Source organism: Amia ocellicauda, chromosome 12 (genome assembly GCF_036373705.1).
Source record: "Amia ocellicauda isolate fAmiCal2 chromosome 12, fAmiCal2.hap1, whole genome shotgun sequence".
In the NCBI taxonomy this organism is placed as follows: domain Eukaryota; kingdom Metazoa; phylum Chordata; class Actinopteri; order Amiiformes; family Amiidae; genus Amia; species Amia ocellicauda.
Window position 1 is genome coordinate 39,672,089 of NC_089861.1, and position 8,074 is coordinate 39,680,162.

The window sequence follows — 8,074 nt, forward strand, 5'->3', positions numbered from 1 at the left end:
GACAGAAACACCCCACCAAGACTGAGTTTTCATGTTTCTGCACATGTCACCTACAAACTGTTGACAGAGTGGATGAGGGTCTACAGCAGAGGTTCCCCATCCTGAGGTTGTGACAAAGTCAGGGTGAGTTTTGTTTAATATGTTTTTAAATTATTATTATTATTATTATTATTATTATTATTATTAAATTATTATATTGTTATTTTAAATATATTATTCTGTAAGTAAAAATATGATTGCTTAATATGTTTTTGCATTATTATTACTATTATTATATAGTATTTGTTATTTATATATATGAATTTGTAATTAAAAATATGATAAAATTATGTCAAATTAAATCAAAATTATAAACCACATTAATGTACATAGTATAACAACATGATACATATGATACAAAAAACATGTCTTAGTATTTTAGGGGTTGGAGGCTAATTTGAAAATGTTACAATGGGGTAAGGTTTTAAAGCCCTGGCCTACAAAGTCATTTTAAACCCCACCGCACAGCATTGTCAAAGCCCTGCTACCCGCTATCAATGCAGTTGTTAGCTCTGTATTAGACAAGTGTCTAAAAGTTGCATGAATAGATTAATAATACCCCTGTACTACTGGTAAACCTTTAAGTTTACATCATAATTTTTGTAAGTGTTGGAATATGTTGAGGGTGAGCCTATTTGTTTCTGTGTCTGTGAAATAAGCCATTTTACAAAACATAGAGTTTGTAGTGATTTTTCAGAGTTTCAGGGTTTAGTAGAATGCAGTTTTGGTTCATATAAATATGACGTTGTGCTTATTTCAGTCTGCTGTGTGTGTTTCCTGAAGACTGACTGCATTTTCACTATGTAGTTTGCAGATTACTCCTAGAAGTTACATAAATAATTTTACAAAACTTAAAATTTGCAGTAAAATACCATTTGTGCTTATTATATCCTTGCAGTGTGGTCCCTATTTCTGTGTTTTGTATGTGTGTCATGCTTGCAGTTGTCACCATGTATTTGTAGGTTTGAAAAATAAGGTATTTCCAAAGGAATAGAAACTTAAGTGTTTCTCACTTTATTTACAATAGATACCTGATGTACTTTGTCGCCAGAACCTGGTATAACTTTGAAAAAGAAGCCAAGAGTGAAAGACTGAATAGAATATATATGGAATATGCTGGAAATGACATTACTCCGTACAGGTCAGTGTTTGTTTCTGTCCAATGTTGGTGTTGTGAACCAGAAATTAATGATTACAAGTATCTATACAACATTTCATGGAGTATCTTTTTCTACTTCTGACTATGTTCCATGTTGTAAAATGCTTGTTTGCCACAATAAAAGTCACCATTGTGTGTGTGTGTGTGTGTATTTTATTAATTCTATACATTTGAGCACAAACAAATCATAATACATATATTATTTATTACATATGAGTATTCACAAATAGTGCTTCACTGTGTCTCTCTAAGAAAAGTGGTGTGCATGTCTTTAGTGTCTATTGATAAATAAAACCTAACAAGATATATATATGTTTGTGTGTGTGTGTGTGTGTAATGGAATGAAATGCAGTATATTCTTAAATATGATACATGTTAAGGCTACGTTTGAGCATTCACTAATGTAACAAATATAATAAGTACAGTGCTGGTCAAAATGAACAGATATAATTCTATATATTTCACTGTTGTTCTCTATTGTCTATTGATAAATATAAACTAAAGAGATATAGGTATGTGTGTTTATCTGTGTTTGCTTAAATATATATGTAATGACATGCAATATATGTAAGTCTATACATTTCTTAATCAATTTTTTCTTACCTTTTTATTTTGCAAACACAGTATCATCCTAACCCTAATCATAAAACATATAAACTAAAAACACATGTGGGTTCAAATCCCACTCTGGGTAAATATTAATTTTTCTTTTTAATTTACTAAAACAGTATCATAAAACAGTGTAACCTTAAATATATATAAAACGTTTATTTTTCTTATTTTTTAATTTACTAAAACAGTATAATCAAACATAATCTAAAATGAAATATATATGTGTATTTACAACTTTTATTTTTCTCAAATGTATACAATATAACCTTGTATATATATATATATATATATATATACACTCACCTAAAGGATTATTAGGAACACCTGTTCAATTTCTCATTAATGCAATTATCTAACCAACCAATCACATGGCAGTTGCTTCAATGCATTTAGGGGTGTGGTCCTGGTCAAGACAATCTCCTGAACTCCAAACTGAATGTCTGAATGGGAAAGAAAGGTGATTTAAGCAATTTTGAGCGTGGCATGGTTGTTGGTGCCAGACGGGCCGGTCTGAGTATTTCACAATCTGCTCAGTTACTGGGATTTTCACGCACAACCATTTCTAGGGTTTACAAAGAATGGTGTGAAAAGGGAAAAACATCCAGTATGCGGCAGTCCTGTGGGGGCGAAAATGCCTAGTTGATGCTAGAGGTCAGAGGAGAATGGGCTGATTCAAGCTGATAGAAGAGCAACTTTGACTGAAATAACCACTCGTTACAACCGAGGTATGCAGCAAAGCATTTGTGAAGCCACAACACGTACAACCTTGAGGCGGATGGGCTACAACAGCAGAAGACCCCACCGGGTACCACTCATCTCCACTACAAATAGGAAAAAGAGGCTACAATTTGCACAAGCTCACCAAAATTGGACAGTTGAAGACTGGAAAAATGTTGCCTGGTCTGATGAGTCTCGATTTCTGTTGAGACATTCAGATGGTAGAGTCAGAATTTGGCGTAAACAGAATGAGAACATGGATCCATCATGCCTTGTTACCACTGTGCAGGCTGATGGTGGTGGTGTAATGGTGTGGGGGATGTTTTCTTGGCACACTTTAGGCCCCTTAGTGCCAATTGGGCATCGTTTAAATGCCACGGCCTACCTGAGCATTGTTTCTGACCATGTCCATCCCTTTATGACCACCATGTACCCATCCTCTGATGGCTACTTCCAGCAGGATAATGCACCATGTCACAAAGGTCGAATCATTTCAAATTGGTTTCTTGAACATGACAATGAGTTCACTACTAAACTGGCCCCCACAGTCACCAGATCTCAACCCAATAGAGCATCTTTGGGATATGGTGGAACGGGAGCTTCGTGCCCTGGATGTGCATCCCACAAATCTCCATCAACTGCAAGATGCTATCCTATCAATATGGGCCAACATTTCTAATGAATGCTTTCAGCACCTTGTTGAATCAATGCCACATAGAATTAAGGCAGTTCTGAAGGCGAAAGGGAGTCAAACACAGTATTAGTATGGTGTTCCTAATAATCCTTTAGGTGAGTGTATATACAACTTTTATTTTTCTTATTTTTTAATTTACTAAAACAAATCATAAAACATTATAACCTAAAATAAAATATAAAACTTTTCTTTTCTTATACTCTTTTTATTTACTAAAACAGTATCATAAAACAATATAACCTATTGATTATATATATATCTGTATTTAAAACTTTTATTCTCTTTTTATTTACTAAAATAGTAGCATAAAACAATATAACTTTAAATATATATATGTATTTAAAACTTTTCTTATTCTCTTTTTATTTACTTAAACAGTATCATAAAACAATATAACCTTAAAAACACAGTTTATGCTATTAAACATTACACCTCCACACCAGCAGTGTGAGGTGCCCTTGGACATTCACCATGATGGATGTCACCCTAACAAAATGGCTACCATCTTACCAGATGACCTATGACCTTACAAATGGCCGATATCAGTCAAAATGGCCGATATCATCCAAGATGGCTGACAAGGGAGGGTCAAATGGTAACCCAGGGGGGTGCTGGGAAGGAGAGAGGAGTTCAGGTTCAATGGTACATAAGGAGGGAGGGTCAAAGAGTAACCCAGGGGGGTGCTGGGAAGGAGAGAGGAGTTCCAGTTCAAAAGTACATAGGGAGGGCGGGACTTCCGGCTGTCAAAATAAGTGATGCTGCCATCTATACTACTCACAGACACAGTTAGCCACAGCCACGGCTTCTTCCAATTCTCGTCAGTGTTCCAGATTCGATGTTTTTTTTCTTCAGTGACGTTGTAAACACGCACGTGGGGAGCACATCAAAACCCAGTTTTGTGATTCAGTTACAGAAACAACTGACACAGCGGAGCAGTAGGGGTTGTAACATTTTTTGGTCCAAGGTCTGGACCACAGCGACTGAGTGGTCCGGACCTCGGCACTGTGGTCCACGGAGTGGTCCCGATCACGTAACGCAAATTGGGATGGGTTTTTGTTTAGTTTTTTTGGACACACCGTATAAAACCCATTTACTGTCAAATATATTATCTACATATCCAAACTACAAACATAATGATCATAAATGTACAATATTAATAGTATAATTCTCATTTGTAACATAGCCGATAGCTGATTTCTTTTTTAATCTTATCTATCAGACAATTTGTAGGAAGCTGTGCTAACGTTACTCTGAAAAATGCGCTTACATTGAGCAACTTTGTCATTCTGAATGAAATTATTCAAGTTATCAATTTTTCCTCATCATGACTGAAGAGAAAAGATAGCTTATTTAGAATCTTATCTTTAATTTAATGTCAGCCTATTTACATGTCCTCTGTTTGCGCTCTGCCAAGAAATGTTTTATCAACTTTTTTGGTTAAACCATATCTTCCTTATTTTATCACTGTGAGATCTAGCAACATTAAAAACAAAAGCATAGGTTGTTTTGTTTATGTATGGTTAACATTGTAATAGTTGGTATTTTAAAGAGAGATTATAAGAGATGTATTAACGTATTGATCATCTGATGCCCTTTGTCTTTTCTTGAAGGATAATGTCATTATGAAGAAGATAAAACTTTTTTTTTTTAAACACCTCCCCCCAGCAGGATTTGGGTCGCCTCCGCACTGTTTCTGCTGAAACAAAAAAACAAGTGTCAATCTCTGCAGGAATCTACTCCGGCTCCCCCTTCTGGTGATGAAGAGGAACCCGAGTCCAAGATGCTTCCAACCAGCCCTCAGGCGCTCCCTTCGGCTGTAGGTCACGCTCCAGGGGGCCGGGGGAGTTAAGAGGGTGTCACTGGACGGGGACGACAAACGCCTCCAGTGACAGACGGACGCACACAGAGAGAGAAAGAGACAGAGAGAGAGTTGCACTTCCTCCTGCAATGCAATAAATATGCCCAAAATAAGGGACACATTCCTTAACAAAATAATGAATGCCACCCTACCTTTGACAAAACTGAGAAAAAATAAAAATGGTCAGTCCTCCTGGAGGAGGGACACACAGCCTCCCTGGCTGCCCAATATGTCACCGCCTGCCACAGCCTGAGGGGCACAGTGACACATGAGCACCAGCTGTAAATAAAATGTAAATACTCATTTGTAATGCATGTCATTGTATTTCCAAAAAGGAATCTGTAAACACTAAACCTATTTTCTTTAGTTCTATGTATTAAAGATCATTTTTAGTTTATTACATTTTGTTTTTCTGTACTTTTATACATCTTATTGTGATTTTGGCAGGACGCTGTCTGTCACGGCATGGCTGCTGCTGACGCACACTAATTAGGTGCTCATGTGTTGCAGCCGTGTTGTCCGCTGCTTCGCAGACAGCTTGTGAGCTCACGGCTGCAGGCAATGATCACTGAGGCGACTGTGACGTCATTGGCAGGTGTGCTTCATCTATTTAATCCCTCTCCTTCCCCGAGGGAGACTTTATTGTGACTGCCCGGAGCACCCTGTTTGTGTGGATGTTTTGTGTGCTGGTTTTGCCTTGTTTTCCCCTTTTTGTGTTTTTTTCTGTTGGACTATTGTGAACCCCAATAAAGCTCGGACACCGCCGGAACCCGAGACTCTCTCCGTTTATTGTGTCCGGCATTTACATTTGGTGGCCAATGTGGGGAAGCTTTGTGACATACTTACCCTGAACTCTGTACCCGGAAGGACAGCTATGGAGGCGTCTCCAGTGGAACAGTTGTTGGCCCCAGTGGTGAAGCTGCAGGCTCAAAAACAACAAACTCTCGAGACGCTTGTCCAGCAACTTCAAGTACCAGCTCCTGCACCTAACCCTGCTGTTTACCGCAGCAAACCCGGCTTGGGGAGGTCTGCAGATTCCAAAGATGGGACCGGAGGACGACCCAGAGGCTCTGAATTTCTGTCCAATATTAAAGATCCTAGGCTCTCATTGTCTGATTTGGCTGGGGCACAATTGGGACATGTCTCTGGGGACCGATCACCATTAGTGACTGCAGGTGATGAGAGGGGCAGGGACAGCCTTCCCTCTGACTCCAGTCGTGTAGCAGCCAACAGTACCCTGTTGGACCCAGGGGAAGGAACGAGTTCTGGGACTCACCTCCTCTCTCCTTCTTCCAGTGGAAGGCCCGACACTGGATCCCGCCTTCAACCGGGTTTCCGATTTCGCTATGGACCAGACACAGGATGATGCCCTGGGACATATATATGACCAGGTCAGAGTTGTTGATGGTTGCATAGTGAATACACAGAGGGCACTTTGTGTTTCTCTCCAAACCAGCAGCCAAACCGATCATGCTGGATGATGTTGCAGACAGAATAACGTTCACCACGGTGCCTCCACACTCTTTCACGAATACCAATCGAGCTGCACGGTGCTGGGCTGTGAGCACAGGTCCCACTAGAGGATGACGGGCCCTCGTGCCACCCTCATAGAGTCTGTTTCTGACAGTTTAGTCAGAAACATGCACACCAGTAGACTGCTGGAGGTCATTTTGGAGGGCTCAGGCAATGCTCCTCCTGTTCCTCCTCGCACAAAAAAGCAGATACTGGTCCTTCTGGTTCTTCTGATAGCACGGATGAATGTGCCATACTGGAGGAGCTGGACTACCTGTGCAACCTGAATGGGCTGCAGGGAGCACCTCATAATTCCAGTAGTGACAAGGACACTAGCAAAAGGCAAAACTAGAGAAGAATCAGTCAGGAAGGATAAGGAGAGAGCAATCGTCTGTGGCCACCACCTGCAAAACCATTCCCTTTTTGGGGTTGTCTTGCTGTTGCCTATCTCCGGTGCACCTGCTGTCACTTTCATTTGCACCAAAACAAGAGACAGTGATTCACAACCGCTTAGGCTTCCTAACTGTACAGATTAATATGCCTGAACTGTAACTGACTTGGTATTATGCTGTGATGATTACTTGTTCCCTTATTTTTTTGAGAGGTGTATTATAGAAGATAGCCTTGAGAATGCGGCCACAGAATTGCGGGAATCCGTGACTTTCAACATTATGCAACCGAGTCGAGGTGACCAACAGCTCAATGTCTGGTTGGCACCATGGCTTAGATGTGCCATTCATGAAACTTGCGTTGATTCTTGAAGCCACTGGCATTGCTTCCCTCTCCAAGTCTGTGTAATAAGGAATTGGCAGGAGCCCACGAGTTGAAACTATCAGAGGACAGAATGCAAATGAAGTGTTCTGAGAAAAGCAAAGCGGCGAAAGGACATTTTCCCGTGTGCATGTAGATGGCCGACTTTGACAGTGCTTGATGAAGTCTTGTGGATCCTACCACTGCTTAAGTGCACTACTACGCTTGCCTTCAGGGAGTTTCATGTCAAACATTCAAAAAACAGGACTCGAACTAGACGGATGAGCACCTACAATCGGTCTTGGCCGATGTGGGGATCGAACCCAAGACCTTGGCGTTATTAGCACCACGCTCTAACCAACTGAGCTAACCGGCCATCAAAAGGAGTCTCTCTGCCAGGCATTTCCTCATGTTTATGTAATTTGGCTGCAAAATGCATTACACACAAGTGTGAAAAGAACACTTTTGCAATTCCTAGCATTGGTGATGCTATAAATCAATCTGTCAGGAGTGGGATTTGAACCCACGCCTCCATCAGGAGACCAGAAAACCCTTCTACACTCTTCAAGGGAACAACACCTTAAGTCTGGCAAATTAGACCACTCGGCCATTCTGAGAGGATGTATACGTCCACCGGGAGATTATATACTGATCAAGAAAACTGCGGGAACTCTTAAATCACACATCGGATCTCCGTGATCGAAGTCTAGGAAACCTCAAGATCTTCACCGTA

The 8,074-nt window shown here is 40.3% G+C and overlaps 1 non-coding gene across 1 annotated transcript; it reads right to left on the reverse strand.

Annotated features, from left to right (window-relative positions):
- Positions 1 to 7,643: 7,643 nt before the first annotated feature.
- Positions 7,644 to 7,717, reverse strand: trnai-aau (transfer RNA isoleucine (anticodon AAU)). Its single transcript has one exon. It is a non-coding gene; the product is annotated as a tRNA-Ile (tRNA).
- Between the last annotated feature and the right edge of the window lie 357 nt (positions 7,718 to 8,074).